This window comes from Triturus cristatus, chromosome 4_1 (genome assembly GCF_964204655.1).
Source record: "Triturus cristatus chromosome 4_1, aTriCri1.1, whole genome shotgun sequence".
NCBI lineage: Eukaryota > Metazoa > Chordata > Amphibia > Caudata > Salamandridae > Triturus > Triturus cristatus.
The window spans coordinates 602652876-602670860 of NC_140585.1; positions in this window are offsets into that span (position 1 = coordinate 602652876).

The window sequence follows — 17985 nt, forward strand, 5'->3', positions numbered from 1 at the left end:
ACAGCACAAACATGTTGTCTCCGTGATGGTGATGTAAAGAGGAAGTTATATGCTTTGAGGCTCTGGAGTACGACAGATGAACCGAGAATACACTTTGAAAGTCTAAGGAACTATTTCAGGAATAATTTCCGTTTCAGCAGTGCGACAGTTGGGTGCAGAGGAAAAGTGCCCTTTGAGAGAGTTGTGACTTACCCCTGTCGACACGCGTTCGTAGATCGTCCAACACGGTAACCAATGCGGTCTCAGTGCCGTGGGCCGGTCTGAAGCCAAATTGGGCTGCATCCAGACAGGAATTTGTTTCCAGAAAGTTGGACAAGGCTCTCGTGACCCACCTCTCGAGAATTTTTATCGCAAATGGTAAAAGCGAGATGGGTCTATAGTTGGCCGAGCATAGAGGGTCTAGAGAAGCCTTTTTTAGCAGTGGAGTTACTATTGCCAACTTCCAACTGTCTGGGACTAGCGCTGTAGTCAATGACTGGCAGCAGATGGAATAGAGTGGAGGAAACAACTCATCTTGGAATGCCTTCCAGATCTTATGTGGCAGTGGATCAAGTGGTGAACCTGAGGATACGCCATTGGCCAAGAACTCTAATGATCCAGTCTCTACCTATGTACTTACACAATGACCGAGACAAAGTAACATAACCAAAGTTTTCCCCACTGCCAGAGGTAACATGGTTGCGATTGCTGTCCACAGCAGAATGTAATGTGGTTGGGCCCAGGGGCAGCATCATGCATACATAATGAACACACAGACACAGTTAGATAGATAGTGGAACTGGGTACGGGCACGTGGGCTCGGCCCCTTTTTATTATCTGGGTCACATGTCCAGTGACATCTGTGCTGGATGCGTGTGGGTGAGTGTAAGCCAGCCCTCAGGCAATGGTTGGTGCTGGCAACAAGTACAACAGTAATCATCGAATCACACACAAAGATTCAATAATAAAGGGTCCATGACCTGTGCTGCACTATGTTAGGGGCACCAGATGTGAAATAATACACAAAAGATTCTATCGTAAAGGGTTCATGACTTGTGGTACACTGATGTGGGGGCAGCAGATCTGAAATCATACACAAAAGATTCTATCATAAAGGGTCCATGAGTTGTGGTGCACAAAGGTAGGGGCATCAGAAGCATTCCCCGTGTGCACAGCTAGCGATGATGCATGGTCCGGGAGGGTCGCACTGGTAGCAATGTCAGTTGCCTACTGGACTGCGTCATCTGCAATCGCAACTCGATCTGAATTGTGAGCCCTGCAGTCCGCAATGTAGATGCAAGGCAGTAGTCAGCACAGACATCGAGGAATGCTTTTTGCCACTTCCTCTTGACAAAATCCGAGGACATAGACTACAATTCTGTCTGCAATTAATAAATCATGTCTTATTGTAAATTGTGAGCTCTGCTGACCGCAGTGTAGGTAACAAATATGAAATATGTATGGCATACATTGTCGAAATGTGTAGGTTTCGGGGACGTTATAGTTAGTTGCCTACTGGACTCTGAAATTAATGAATCAAGACTGAATTCGAACTGTGAGCTCTGCTGGCGGCAGTGTAAACTATCATTCAGTGTTCCTTTGGACTTGCAAGATGAATTTGGTCATTGTACTAAAGCTATAATTTATATCAAAAAAGTTCTTGAAGCAAGGATACTAAAAGGATATTGTGTAGGTTTCAGGGACGTTGTAGTTAGTTGCCTACTGGACTCTGTAATTAATGAATCAAGACTCAATTTTAATTGTGAGCCGTGCTGACCGCAGTGTAGGCCAGAGGCAGTGGTCAGCAGGGGCCCACAGCCATGTGGCATTGAGTTGAGCTGCACAGTTAGTGGCATCAGAAGTATTCAGAGTGTGCGGAGCCTGCGATGATGCGTGTTCCGGGCGGGGCGCACTGGTAGCAATGTCTTTTGTCTAATGAATGCTGCCTTAATAAGGCTATGTGGTGATGACTTGTGGTGCACTGAGTTAGTGGCACCTGAAGCACTCAGCGTGTGCGCACCCTGCGATGATGCGTGGCCCGGGCGTGCTGCACTGGTAGCAATGTCTTGTGTCTAATGAATTCTGCCTTAATAAGGCCACGTGGTGCTGACTTGTGGTACACTGAGTTAGTGGTACCTCTGGCGCCTAGAGTGTACACAGACTGCGTTGATGCGCAGTCTGGGCTGCTCACACTGGGAGCAATGTGTCTTGCCTACTGGACTGTGTCATCTGCAATCGCGACTCCTTCTGAATTGTGAGCCCTACTGTCTGCAGTGTAGATCGAAGGCAGTAGTGTGTGCAGACATAACTCTGTGGTGCTGTGCCTCTGTGTTCGCAGGGGGCCTGTGTCGAGGAGGCCCGCGGTCATGGCGGCAGCCTCATGGCAGGGTGAGGGCCGCCGCTCTGGCAGATGCGCTGGCCTTCACACAAGTGAACCACGCCAAGAGCCCCGGCCTATTTCTTCACACTTCTATGCTGGAGTGGCGTACGTTGGACCAGCCCACTGCGCTTCCGCTTACAGGGGACGACGACACAGGTACATGACCGAGATCTTCCCCACTGCCTGAGGTAACACTGGCATTTGAGATGTCATCAGTGATGTCATCAGTGATGTCACTGCCCAGTCATGAGTGATGTAATATGTGACATCATCAGCAGTGCATTGCGGGGGCACGAGTTATAGTTAGCTCTCCTAACTATAACGTTCAAATTTCTATGGTTATGTACGAGTGAAATGTGCAACAAACTACAACATCCTTGAAACCTACGTTTTTTTCAGTGAATATATATATATACATATATGTATCCAAGAAGAAAGATGCCTGTTGTGAAGGAGCCCAAACGGGTACGTTTCAATCAGCCACAGATTTATTGAAAGAACAGCAATGTCCATGCAGTTAAAAGGCTTCGCATTCATGAAAGTTCAGCCGACGCGTTTCGTGCGTCAAAGCACTTCTTCATGGGCTGGTTACCGCATTTAGCAGGGAGTCATGGCTTTTTTCTCTCGGCACTAAATATATACAATCGTCCCGCCTCAGTGGGCGTGGCCACCCAGTGGCCTGCTGGTAACTGTAGTGCTTTGTTTCTTCCTCAAGTGAGTTGCCTGACTCTTGCCAATAATAAAGCTAGAATTAGTTCCAAGTGGTTCGCGGGGCACATTAGGACTGCTTGCCATGCTTGTTACCATCTTCCAAAGGCAATCACCCGTCCTTCGTGCTGTAGCGTCGGTTGGCGCTGCTGCAGGGCTGCACACGTGCAGCGGGGCCCCCTCGCGACTCAGGCAGGGCCGCTGAAACATCCAAGAAGAAAGATGCCTGTTGTGAAGGAGCCCACACGGGTAAGTTTCAATCAGCCACAGATTTATTGAAAGAACAGCAATGTCCATGCAGTTAAAAGGCCTCGCATTCATGAAAGTTCAGCCGACGCGTTTCGTGCGTGAAAGCACTTCTTCATGGGCTGGTTACCGCATTTAGCAGGGAGTCATGGCTTTTTTCTCTCGGCACTAAATATATACAATCGTCCCGCCTCAGTGGGCGTGGCCACCCAGTGGCCTGCTGGTAACTGTAGTGCTTTGTTTCTTCCTCAAGTGAGTTGCCTGACTCTTGCCAATAATAAAGCTAGAATTAGTTCCAAGTGGTTCGCGGGGCACATTAGGACTGCTTGCCATGCTTGTTACCATCTTCCAAAGGCAATCACCCGTCCTTCGTGCTGTAGCGTCGGTTGGCGCTGCTGCAGGGCTGCACACGTGCAGCGGGGCCCCCTCGCGACTCAGGCAGGGCCGCTGAAACATCCAAGAAGAAAGATGCCTGTTGTGAAGGAGCCCACACAGGTAAGTTTCAATCAGCCACAGATTTATTGAAAGAACAGCAATGTCCATGCAGTTAAAAGGCCTCGCATTCATGAAAGTTCAGCCGACGCGTTTCGTGCGTGAAAGCACTTCTTCATGGGCTGGTTACCGCATTTAGCAGGGAGTCATGGCTTTTTTCTCTCGGCACTAAATATATACAATCGTCCCGCCTCAGTGGGCGTGGCCACCCAGTGGCCTGCTGGTAACTGTAGTGCTTCGTTTCTTCCTCAAGTGAGTTGCCTGACTCTTGCCAATAATAAAGCTAGAATTAGTTCCAAGTGGTTCGCGGGGCACATTAGGACTGCTTGCCATGCTTGTTACCATCTTCCAAAGGCAATCACCCGTCCTTCGTGCTGTAGCGTCGGTTGGCGCTGCTGCAGGGCTGCACACGTGCAGCGGGGCCCCCTCGCGACTCAGGCAGGGCCGCTGAAACATCCAAGAAGAAAGATGCCTGTTGTGAAGGAGCCCACACGGGTAAGTTTCAATCAGCCACAGATTTATTGAAAGAACAGCAATGTCCATGCAGTTAAAAGGCCTCGCATTCATGAAAGTTCAGCCGACGCGTTTCGTGCGTGAAAGCACTTCTTCATGGGCTGGTTACCGCATTTAGCAGGGAGTCATGGCTTTTTTCTCTCGGCACTAAATATATACAAGCGTCCCACCTCAGTGGGCGTGGCCACCCAGTGGCCTGCTGGTAACTGTAGTGCTTCGTTTCTTCCTCAAGTGAGTTGCCTGACTCTTGCCAATAATAAAGCTAGAATTAGTTCCAAGTGGTTCGCGGGGCACATTAGGACTGCTTGCCATGCTTGTTACCATCTTCCAAAGGCAATCACCCGTCCTTCGTGCTGTAGCATCGGTTGGCGCTGCTGCAGGGCTGCACACGTGCAGCAGGGCCCCCTCGCGACTCAGGCAGGGCCGCTGAAACATCCAAGAAGAAAGATGCCTGTTGTGAAGGAGCCCACACGGGTAAGTTTCAATCAGCCACAGATTTATTGAAAGAACAGCAATGTCCATGCAGTTAAAAGGCCTCGCATTCATGAAAGTTCAGCCGACGCGTTTCGTGCGTGAAAGCACTTCTTCATGGGCTGGTTACCGCATTTAGCAGGAAGTCATGGCTTTTTTCTCTCGGCACTAAATATATACAATCGTCCCGCCTCAGTGGGCGTGGCCACCCAGTGGCCTGCTGGTAACTGTAGTGCTTCGTTTCTTCCTCAAGTGAGTTGCCTGACTCTTGCCAATAATAAAGCTAGAATTAGTTCCAAGTGGTTCGCGGGGCACATTAGGACTGCTTGCCATGCAATATGTATATATATATATTCACTGAAAAAACCATAGGTTTCAGGCATGTTATAGTTAGGAATTAGCATTTAAAAAACCTTAGAAATTCACTGAAAAAACCATAGGTTTCAGGGGCATAATAGTTAGCTGGACTTTTCACTAGTACAAAACCATTGAAATTCCCACGTTATAGTTAGTTCAGCTAACTATAACTCGCGCGCCCGCAATGCACTGCTGATGACGTCACATATTACATCACTCATGACATAGTCAGTGACATCACTCATGACATCACTGATGACATCTCAAATGACATCACTGATGACATCATCCAGTGAATGTGTGTTTTTCTGAAAATTACATATGTTTTATATATGTCTATCTCAAGGTCGATGGAAGAATAAATGGGTATATAAGTGTCTAAATGGATGATTTGTTTTTGAAAAATTGATTGTATAACTGACTGATTAAGTGTATCTTAGTGAATACATGGCTTAGTGAGTAATGTTTAAATGTGTAAATATCTGTATCAGTCCCTCACTTTGTGTATAAGTGGCTGCATGGGTTGGTGTCAGTATGAGTGTCTGAGTGTCTGTATGGTTCGGTGGGGGTATTGCGTAGTGCATAGGTGCATGAATGAGTGACTCACTGTTTGTATGTGTTGAAGACAGTATGTGTGCAGGACTGTATGGGTGGATGAGTGTGTGCATGGGTGTGTTAGTGAGTGATAGACTGTCTCAATAGTGTCTTTATGAGTAACTACATATGTTTTAAACTAGTATATGTGACTATTGGTGTATATAAGTGAGTATATGTGAGAGTGAGAGATTGAAAGAGTTCCTGTATGAATAAGTATGTGTTTCTATAAGTGATTGTTTAAAAGACTAAGTATGTGTACGTTTCTGTAGAAGTAAGTGTGGTGGTGTGTGTATAACTGTATATGCAAGTAAATGGATTTTTGATTCTTTATTAGCATGAGTGACTATGTGTGTGAGTAACTCTATGGATGAGTGGCGTTGTGTAACAGGATGTATAGGTGTGTGAGTACATATGATGAGTGAGTACATGAATGAGTGACTGTATAGGACTGTTGGTGAATGAGTGGATGTGTATGTGGATCTTAGAATTACTGAATAGGTTGTTGTAACTGGTATTGGTAAGTCCATTGTTTTGAACATTGTAGTTTCTATTTTTGAATGTGTGTATCAAAGGGGAAGAGGAGGTCTGCCACTAAATCACAAGGATGATGTCATCAGTGATGTCATTAGTGATGTCATTTGAGATGTCATCAGTGATGTCATGAGTGATGTCACTGACCATGTCATGAGTGATGTAATATGTGACGTCATCAGCAGTGCATTGCGGGCGCGCGAGTTATAGTTAGCTGAACTAACTATAACGTGGGAATTTCAATGGTTTTGTACGAGTGAAAAGTCCAGCTAACTATAACGCCCCTGAAACCTATGGTTTTTTCAGTGAATTTCTAAGGTTTTTTAAATGCTAATTCCTAACTATAACGTGCCTGAAACCTATGGTTTTTTCAGTGAATTTCAAAGGTTTTTTAAATGCTAATTTCTAACTATACCTACAGAGATAGGACATGTGAAGAAAGAAGAAAAAACGCACAGAAAGAAAAAAAAGAAATGCAGAAAGAAGCAACAGAAGTCCTCAAAGACGAAGAAAAGTGCAGGAAGAAGGATAACGTGCAGAAAGAACAAACAGAAGAGCAGAAAGAAGCCTTGTTGCAAAATCATACTGTACCCTCAACTTTTTCAGACGGATACTGGTGGTAACTGAGTCTGACTAACCAGTCCTAGAGCCAGTGCTATGTTAAAAGACACTCAGAATACAGTGAAAACACCTACATACACTAGGGAACACTATGTGTTGGGGTACCCCTGTGATCAGCATGACCTCCTCTGTAAGCCCCTAGTGTATAATAGGGCAGGGGATTAAAACCAACTCTTAAAACGCGCCACAGGGCGTGTTTGCACACGTCACCTCAGGCCCCGTCCCCTCACTTTCCCACTGTGTAAACACGCCCTGTGGCCATTTTAAGTTGGGAGATTAAGTCCCCTTGAATCCTGAGGGTCCCTAGGGTCCAACTAGACCACTAGGTACCTCCAGTAAGCGCCACAGAGCTGCGTTGCAGAGAGATGTAAAAAGGGGCACGGCCTAGACCACCTCTCTGCAACGCAGCGGAGTAGTGCTTACTGGAAGCACCTGGTGGGCTAGTTGGCCCCCATGGTCCCTCAGGATTGAAGGGGAATTATTTCCCCAACTTAAAACGCGCCACAGGGCTTGTTTGCACACGTTAACTCAGGCCCCGTCCCCTCCCTTCACCACTGTGTGAACACGCCCTGTGGCCATTTTTAGTTGGGAGATTAAGTTCATTTGAATCCTGAGGGTCCCTAGGGTCCAACTAGCCCACTAGGTACCTCCAGTATGCGCCACAGAGCAGCGTTGCAGAGAGGTGTAAAAAGTGGCACAGCCTGGACCACCTCTCTGCAACGCAGCTCAGTGGCGCTTACTGGAAGCACCTGGTGGGCTAGTTAGCCCCCAGGGGCCCTCAGGATTGAAGGGGAATTATTTCCCCAACTTATAACGCGCCACAGGGCTTGTTTGCACACGTTAACTCAGGCCCCATCCCCTCCCTTCACCACTGTGTAAACAGGCCCTGTGGCCGTTTTTAGTTGGGAGATTAAGTTAATTTGAATCCTGAGGGTCCCTAGGGTCCAACTAGCACACTAGGTACCTCCAGTATGCGCCATAGAGCTGCGTTGCAGAGAGGTGTAAAAAGTGGCACGGCCTGGACCACCTCTCTGCAACGCAGCTCAGTGGCGCTTACTGGGACGCACCTGGTGGGCTAGTTAGCCCCCAGGGGCCCTCAGGATTGAAGGGGAATTATTTCCCCAACTTAAAACGCGCCATAGGGCGTGTTTGCACACGTTACCTCAGGCCCCGTCCCCTTCCTTCCCCACTGTGTAAACATGCCCTGTGGCCGTTTTTTAAGTTGGGAGATTAAGTCCCCTTGAAACCTGAGGATCCCTAGGGGCAAAATAGCCCACTAGGTACGTCCAGTAAGCGCCATTGCAGAAAGGTGTAAAAAGGGGCACGGCCTGCACCACCTCTCTGCAACGCAGAGCAGTGGCACTTACTGGAAGCACGTGGTGGGCTAGTTGGCCCCTATGGTCCCTCAGGATTGAAAGGGAATTATTTCCCCAACTTGAAATGTGCCACAGGGCGTGTTTGCACACGTCACCTCAGGCCCCGTCCCCTCCCTTCACCACTGTGTAAACGCACCCTTTGGCCGTTCTAAGTTGAGAGATTAAGTCCCCTTGAATCCTAAGGGTCCCTAGGGTCAAACTAGCCCACTAGGTACCTCCAGTAAGCGCCACAGAGCTGCGTTGCATAGAGGTGTAAAAAGGGGCGTGGCCTTAGAACACCTGTCTGCAACGCAGCTCCCTGGCGCACACTGGAGATACCTGTTGGGCTAGTTGGCCCTCAGGGACCCTCAGTATTGAAGGGGAATTAATTTCCCAACTTACAACTGGCCAGGGGACGCGTTTGCAGAGTGCTGCAAGGAGGGGGCGTGGCCTCCAGCGCGATGCCGGTCTTTTATTTATTTTATTTTTTTAAGAAGAAGGGCTGTGTGGCCCCCCTTCTTTTTCTAATTTACTGGCCCTGGGGACCCCATCCCCCAGGGCCTGCACCCTAATTTTTTTTGTTGAAAAAAATTAATTTGGCCCTCCCAAGGCCTTAATCGGCCCCGGAGACCCCAACCCCCGGGTCATGGCCTTTTTTTAATTTAAATTCTTTAGGAGGGGGCTGCGTTGCCCCCCTCCTCAGGCCACTTATGGCTCTGGGGACCCCATCCCCCGGGGCCGGCCTTTGTTTTTTAATATTTTAAAAATATATATATTTATAGAAACACCTAGGACATGCTGGACAAACCGTATGTACCTATCACCATGACGATTTGCGTGATATTCATTAAAAGGCGACTATGCATAGAATGAATCCACATGGAATGTATTTCCACCGCTAGTGAAGCTCTGACGTGTCTGATGCCCTACCGTGCCTAATCCCGGCGCCCATGCCGGTGGGTACTCTCCAAGTAGACACCCTTGTCGTTTATTTATACAAACATGGGTAGCTATTGACAGGCATATTTAATATACACGCACACCAAGCCATTCAAAGGGGATTCGACAAAAATTCGACCAAACTATGCAAGAAACCCCCCTCACGGTTAATAAAAAACACATCCACCGCCGGATGTGTAATACTTTTTATTTTACTCTCTGGAAAGGAGACAAACCTCACTTGAGAGTCACAGCGTGCTCCTGGCTGAGCCCAATGCTGTGTTACACCCACCAGTGCCCGCCGATTGCCTCACACCTCTGTGTTGTATTCCACCAGCTAGTGCGTATGCTATGACACTCTCTAGCCTATGTGCACTGTAACACCACCCCGTGAATATGTCATGCCACACTTGCCTTCGCACGGGTTATATTGCCCCATCTAACGTGCCTTCCTCGATGTGTATGTTATAACGCACAGCGCTGTGCCATACATATTACAATCTGGGATCCATATCTTTGTCACAGTGCATATCCAACGTTACACTCCCCAGCACATATTTTATATTACAAGTTTAGAGACTAGTTATGTTACACAACACTGCCCTGTGAATATTACACTCCAAGGCGCATATCGCATATCAGGCTAGTGCCTGTGCTATCTCGCGCTCTCCAATGAATCTGTCATTGCGCACAATGTATTGCATATTATATTTCACGCCCCGGTTCATCTTATATCACAATTTTTGGTGCATAGTTTATACCATATACTACATCTAGTTTTCATTTTCACTCGTGCTCTCAGGACTATGTTCTATATAACACTGCGTCCACCTACCCTTTTCACGGGCAATACATTTTGCGATGGGGGTGGAGGGTCAGGGAGTGTTTCTGCCAAGTGAGCCCAGAGTCACAGTCACAAACGTCCTCTTCTTCCTGAATAAAAGTGAGATTATGCTGCATACTTGTTCATATTTTAAGTAGTTCGCACAGACACACATTTTAAAAACAATAAAGTTCCTAATACCCACCTTCTCTGAACAGTTAGCTTGCTGCCCCATCCACCTCCTCCCTATCCTCTGTTGTCTGAATCCATGGACTAGCCTCCTCCCTCCTGCCATGCATGGTCTGATGTGCTGCCACTGCCCTCCATTTAGCATGATGTACCAGTCCACTCCTCCTGCCCTCCATTGCCCAATTCTATGGCCCATCATTGACCTCCTGCTTAGCCTCTGTGCTTAGCTTGCTGCCCCTATTCTCCTTCCCCCTACCCTCCGATGTCTTTGTGCATGCCCTTGCTCCATCCTTTTTGCCCACTATGTTCCATGGACCTGCCACTCCTATCTACTCTGAGTGTTCTGTTGAGCTGCCACTCCCCTCCCACCTGCCTAGCATTGTCAGATGACTGTAACCTGTCCCTGCCACCTCCACCCTGCCTGTCCACATGCCATGCCCCTATCCCCTTCCTCCTGTCCTCCATGGTCCATTTTACTGCCACACCCTTCTGCCCTCCCTGATCTGTTGTGCTGCAACTGCTCCTCCTGCCTGCCCCGCGTGGTCTGTTGTGAGGCCCCTTCCCCTGAACTCTCTTGTCTGTACCCAGGTCCTGACCCTCCCTTCTATCCTCCATGGTCCTTTGTGCATGCCCCTGCACCCTCCTTCTTGCCCATCATAGACATTGTGCTGCCACTAACCCTCCCGCTTGCCATGCATGGTCTTCTGTGCTGCCATGGCCCCTCCCACCTTCCCTGTGTGGTCAGGTAGCTGCCCCTGACCCCCTCCCACCTTCCCTCCATGGTCTGTGTCTATGCCACCATAGTCTCATTGTTGCTCTCCATGGTGTGTCTTGTTTCTAGTGCCCATCCTGCCTGACCTCCATGGTCATCTTGCTGCTCCTGCCCTGCCACCTTGCCCCAGCCCTCTGTTTCCATGTGCAGACCCCCTATTCCCTCCCTCCTGGCTTGTCTGTTCCATTGTAATGCCCCTGATCCGTCCCTCCTGCCCTTTATGGTCTGTTATGCTGCAGCTTTCTCTCCTGTCTGTCCATTATGGTCAGCTAGCTACCATTGCCTCTTTCCCATCTGTTCTCTGTTGTCCATGTGCATGGTCCTGTCCCCTCTCTATTGCTTTCTATGGATTGTTGTGCTGCACTCCCGTCCCGCATGCGCTGTGTGGTGTATTGTGCTGCTGCAAACCCTGATGCCTGCCCTGTAGGGTCAGTTTGGTGCACCTCTCCATGTCCCTCCTGTCCTCTGTTATCCGAGTCCATGTCCCTACCCCAATTCCTCCTGCCTACCATGATTCATTGTACCATACTTGCGAACATTTTGAACTTGGTAAGAGGGAGATTTTGAAAAAAACTGGGGTATTGATTTTCCCCTTTGAGTTACATTGAAAAAGAGGAGATTGTAGACAGGAGACAGATCAAATAAAGCCCATTTGAGCTTAAAAACATTGGACGTTTCCTGGCTGAAACGGGTCTGTTGGCATGTATGGTTGTACTACCACTGCCTCTTCCTTCTGCCCACAATGGTCTATTATATTGCCACAGCCTCTCTTGCCAGTCCTGTATTGTTGGTTTGTTGCCCCTGCCCCCTTTCCATTGCCCTCCATAGTCTGTTGTGCTGCCACTGCCCTTCCTGCCTGCCCAGTGTGGTCAAATTGTTGCCTCTGCACTCTCCTACCTTCCTTCAATTTCATATTGTGGTCTACATGGTCCTGAAATAAAATCCATAGATGGACGCACTTATTACTGGTGCAACTCAATCGTGTGGGCAAATCAGAGCTTTAATATTAGGCGGTGGCCCAGTCGCCGAGTTTGCACCACCCCAAGAACTGAGGGGGCCACGCGTCCGGAGATATGCCGAATCGCCTTGTGGGACACTGGCTTGGGATTAGTGCTGACACTGCTGGTTGGGGGCCCATTTGAGGGCGCGGACTGTTTTTTCCCCAGTAATAAGTGCGTCCATCTATGGATTTTATTTCAGGACCATGTAGACCAAAATGCCATGCCGTGGTTATGGAACCCGCCCATCTGGGGGGCGTGTCAAGCAGCATTGAATAAGAAGAAACGTGGTCCGGTGAGCACACATCTTACCTGCAACAGCTCATAGCCTCAGAAGAAGGAAGTAAATTTTCCAAAACACGTCAGGCATGCTGCGGGTGAGACTGGATTGAAAAGCAGCAGGCAGCTGTCAGCATGTACTGAAAATAAAGGCTTGCCACCTTTCGCCGGTGTCCGAGTGCAACTCAATTGTGTGGGCAAATCAGAGCTTTAATATTAGGCGGCGGCCCAGTCGCCGAGTTTGCACCACCCCAAGAGCTGAGGGGGCCACGCGTCCGGAGATATGCCGAATCGCCTTTTGGGACACTGGCTTGGGATTAGTGCTGACACTGCTGGTTGGGGGCCCATTTGAGGGCTCGGACTGTTTTTTCCCCAGTAATAAGTGCGTCCATCTATGGATTTTATTTCAGGACCATGTAGACCACAATGCCATGCCGTGGTTATGGAACCCGCCCATCTGGGGGCGTGTCAAGCAGCATTGAATAAGAAGAAACGTGGTCCGGTGAGCACACATCTTACCTGCAACAGCTCATAGCATCAGAAGAAGGAAGTACATTTTCCGAAACGCGTCAGGCATGCTGCGGGAGAGACTGGATTGAAAAGCAGCAGGCAGCTGTCAGCACGTACTGAAAATAAAGGCTTGCCACCTTTCGCCGGTGTCCGAGTGCAACTCAATAGTGTGGGCAAATCAGAGCTTTAATATATATATATATATATATATATATTCACTGAAAAAACCAAAGGTTTCAGGGGCGTTATAGTTAGGAATTGGCATTTAAAAAACCTTAGAAATTCACTAAAAAAAAATAGGTTTCAGGGGCGTTATGGTTAGCTGGACATTTCCCTCATACAAAACCCTAGAAATTCCCCTGTTATAGTTAGTTCAGCTAACTATAACTCGCGCCCCCGCAATGCACTGCTGATGACGTCACATATTACATCACTCATGACATGGGAAGTGACATCACTGATGACATCTCAAATGACATCACTGATGACATCATCCAGTGAATGTGTGTTTCTGTAAAGTTTTACTATGTTTAATATATATAGGGAAAGGCCTGTTGAAGAATGAGTGGGTGTACAAGTGTGTGAATGGATGATTTTCTAGGTGCGTAACTGACTCTATAAGTGAGTCATTAAATGTATCTTACTGCAGACTAGTGACTAAACTGTGTGAATGTCTGTATGTGTCTGTGTGTTGGTGTATAAGTGGCTGCATGGTTTTGTGAATAGCTATATGAGTGTCTATATGGGTTATTGATTGGTTGTCTGAGTATCTGTATGGGTGCCTGAGTGTTTGTGTGGGTAGGGTGTGTGTGACTCTGTGCATAGATGTGTGAGTGGGTGATTCAGTGGGTGCATGGTTTTAAGAGTGCATCTGTGATGGACTGTATGGTTGGGTGCCTGTATGTAAGGGTGTGTTAGTGATTGAATGAATATCTCAGTTGTACATGTGTCAGTAACTACATATGTGAAACGCAGTGTATATGTGTGTAAGAGTATATAACTATTTATATGTGAGAGAGTGTGATTGTGGGAGTGGCTGTATGGATGAGTGTGTGCTTGTATCAGTAATTGTATTAGAGCGTCAGAATTTGTTAGTATTTTTATGACTAAGTGAACTTGAGTGTGTTTAACTGTATAGGTGAGTAAATTGGACTGTAATTAATTATTTGCGTGACTGACTAGGTGTGTCAGTACCTCAATGGATGATTGGCGGTGTGTGAGTGTCTATATAGGTGTATAAATGCATATGATTGTCCTGTACTGAGTGACTGTAAGTATGAGTGACTGTACAGGTGAGAGACTGGAGGTGTATGTAGACCTAAGAGTCAATGAGTGGGTATGTAGTTATTGGTATTGGAGTATCTATGGTTTTCAAAATGGCTGTCTGAAATTTTGAGTCGGTGTATCAAAGGCTATATTAGGGTGTGAGAAGATGCACTAATTTATCACATGGATGACGTCATCAGTGATGTCATCATTGATGTCATTTGAGATGTCATCAGTGATGTCATCAGTGATGTCACTGACCATGTCATGAGTGATGTAATATGTGATGTCATCAGCAGTGCATTGCGGGGACGCGAGTTATAGTTAGCTGAACTAACTATAACAGGGGAATTTCTAGGGTTTTGTACGAGGGAAATTGCCAGCTAACTATAACGGCCCTGAAACCTATGGTTTTTTTAGTGAATTTCTAAGGTTTTTTAAATGCCAATTCCTAACTATAACGCCCCTGAAACCTTTGGTTTTTTCAGTGAATTTCAAAGCTTTTTTAAATTTCAATTCCTAACTATAATGTGCATGAAACCTATGGTTTTTTCAGTGAATTTCAAAGGTTTTTAAATGCTAATTCCTATCTATAACTTATCTCTAAAGATATCATGTTTAATGATTTTCATTGGATTTCTATATTTTTCAAATTCAGTGTGTCAATTTCATTAATTATGTTTTTCTGAAATTCTTTTTTATCACCATTTTTTTAATTAATTTTTTTAATTAATTCTTTAAAAAATTAAAAAATATTATTTGTTTTTATTGGGTTTTTCAAACATATTTTTTATATTTAAAAAAATATTTCTTTAACTATATGTTGAAAACTTTATTTTATATATTTTTTTCCCATGTTTTTGGATCCGCGCACCCTATGCGCATCGTTCTCGATCCCTACGCGTTAGCATCCGCGCATGGTATGCGTTGGGTACGTGTTTAGTGCACGATCGCAATGCGACAGGTACGCGACTCCCAGCCTATACCCGATACGTTTGATGTACGTAACGCGATGTTTACGCGCTTCCGCGATGCGTCATCTGCGTCTATGACGTGGTAGGTGCGCGGATCCCGAGAAATATTTAACATTTTAAAAAACATATATATATGTATTTTATGTGAATATTAATTGAAGACAAACTCTAAACTAGTCTTAAAACTAATATATTTTTACATCTAATCCTATAATTTTTTTTTATTCAATTTCACGGATGCGCGCTGGGTGCGTGCTGCGTATGATTGGTTCATTACACTTCCTCTTCTAACTATTGAAAGACCCCACCCAATTCAATCATTCTTCTTTGACCTTCTTTCGAGGAGCATCTCTTTGCAGAGAAGAAGATTTTTTTAGACTAAGTTTACACTTAGCTCTAACTTTTTTCAACTAAAAATGGCTTCAGGGCAGCAGGCATCACCTGCATCTCCTCATACATCTGAGGATGAATTTTAGGAAGAGTCACCACGCAAAGAACATTTTTCTTCAGTGGTGTGGACATTTTTTACTTTTCCCGAGGGGCAGAATAAGACCAATGCCACCTTGGTCACATGCAAGATTTGCAAAATAGTGCTGTCGCGAGGGGATCCTAACAAGAAATACTCGTGCGGCACGGCTAGTATGATGAAGCACCTAAGGACCCTTCATCCAAACAATCTTGCACGAGAAGAGTGCAAACGGATGAGAAACACTCCTGCTCCTGCGCCTTCCACCTCATTGCAGCCGAGCACTTCAAGAGTGCATCCATCAGCCCAAAACTCGAACATCCGTCCTCAATTTCAATTTTTAAAAGTGCTCTGCACTAAGTGCAATGCGACTTTGTGCTACGGTGAGCAGTCGATCAATCTGATCTGCCGCCGACAAGAAAGTCACATTTGCTAGTTTTTTTGTTTTTTTTTATTGTTCCCTGAAGTTCATTGTTTGGTTCCTCTTGTTTTTTTTGTTGTTTTTTTTGCAGAAAACCCCCCAAAAATTAAAAATTGTTCAGAAAACCCCCCAAAAAATAAAAAACAAAAAAGAAGAAAAAAAAAAAGTTCTTGTAAGAACTAACTTTCCTGGTTTAAAAAAAGAGCTAAATTTCTTTGTTAGTGTGTGAAAGTTTAGATGAATGTATGTGTAGTATGTAATTGACTGAATGAATGCATTAGTAGCGTATGGTGAATGTATAACTATGAGGAAGTGCTGCAGCATCACGCAGTAACCTCTTTAACTGCAGTGTGCTGTAGTACTTCCGAAGCACAGGGATGCAACATATGTACATAAATATGTTGCAAATCTATGCTTCTCTCTGCACGGCTGCTTAAACTGCAGCCATGTGGTGACACAGGCACCCTTGCAACATAGTGCAAGGATATCTGTGTCATGTGCTGTTTGTTTTTGTTCAGGAAGACACACCTTCCTGCACAAAAACAATCAGTAAAGGCATTTTTCTCTTTCAATGTATGCTGAGCATTGTAGCATGCATTGAAGATATAAAAATGTGGAGAAATGAAAACAATTCTCCTTGTTGTGCTTTCCTACACCAATTTTAGAATGGTGCAGCATTCACACACATATCGAGATTTATGATTTCTGATAAATCTAGACATGTGTCTTGTTCTATGAGTATTCAGTGCAATCATGCACAACAACACTTATAGAACACCCTTTCAACGCAAACTGGTGTGCATAATGAGGTTGTATTTACATGGAGTATAAAAAGTGCACAAAGTGCCTTTTCCTCTCTTTGTAAATATGAAAGATCGTCTTGCGCAATAACTATGTGACAAAAAGTGACATATTTCCGGTTTTAAAATTCCTTGCGAATGATAGAAGGTAAGCACAGTGTTTTGTCTGCAAAGATGTTCAAAGAAGAATGATTGAAATGATTGTGGTCCTTCAATAGCAACAATGGGAAATATTATGAACTCCTCAAATCTCTTTTTTTGCAGTTCCTATGATATCTGATTATGGTCAGATTTCAAAACTACATAGGTATAAACAGAGTGTTTTTAGAAATGTGTTTCAACTTTGTAGCTTCTTGCAGACCTCCTCATTCTGCATATTGAGACTTAGTTAAACTTACCTTCACAGTAATAGGAATAAAACATGGTATACATTTTTTTCAGGTTTTCATTTGTTCATGGGAGCATGGGAGGAGGACAACAGATCTAATGCACAACATCAGAAAGCCTTTGCCAATGTTAAACTATGGCTAAGGTACATAGACAAAATTTTTGTTGTCTGGCAGGGAGAAGAACGTGAAGCACTCATTTTCATTGATCATTTAAATCACAATGAAAGAAATCTCACTTTGACTAGCACCATCAGCAAAAAGGAGGTGGAGTATTTGGACACACGAGTACTAGTGGAAGGCAATAATATACACACAGTCCTCTACCGCAAATGCACAGCTGGTAACACTTTTCTGCATGCTCTGAGCAGTCACCCAGATAACCTCAAATGGAGTATACCACATGGGGAACTGCTCTGAGCAAAAAGAAATTGCAGCACCACAACAGACTATCAGAAAGAAGAGTTGGTAATGATTGAAAGATTCAAAGACAGAGGGTACCCGGCCTGGGTATTAAAAAGGGCAGTGGAAAGAGTGAAAGAAATAGACAGAGCGAGTACCCTTGGGGCAACACAAGCAGAAACTACTGCAATGAGGATGAGAACACAACTCGCATGATTCTCACATTTAATGGCAACTCAAACCAAATATACAGGGTTGTCACACGGCATTGGAATGTGCTGAAAAGTGACCCGATCATAGGCAAAAGCCTGCCAGATTGACCAGGCATAACATACAGAAGAGGACGTAATTTAAAAGATTTACTAGTGCACAGTGACTTGACCCGAGACACAGGCAGCAAGGGAATTGACCTGCAAGGTTTTTTCCCATGCGGCCATTGCAAAGCCTGTGGGAACAGCCGGACAGTCAAATAATTTTGGAACACCAGCACCAACACCATGATCAGTATAA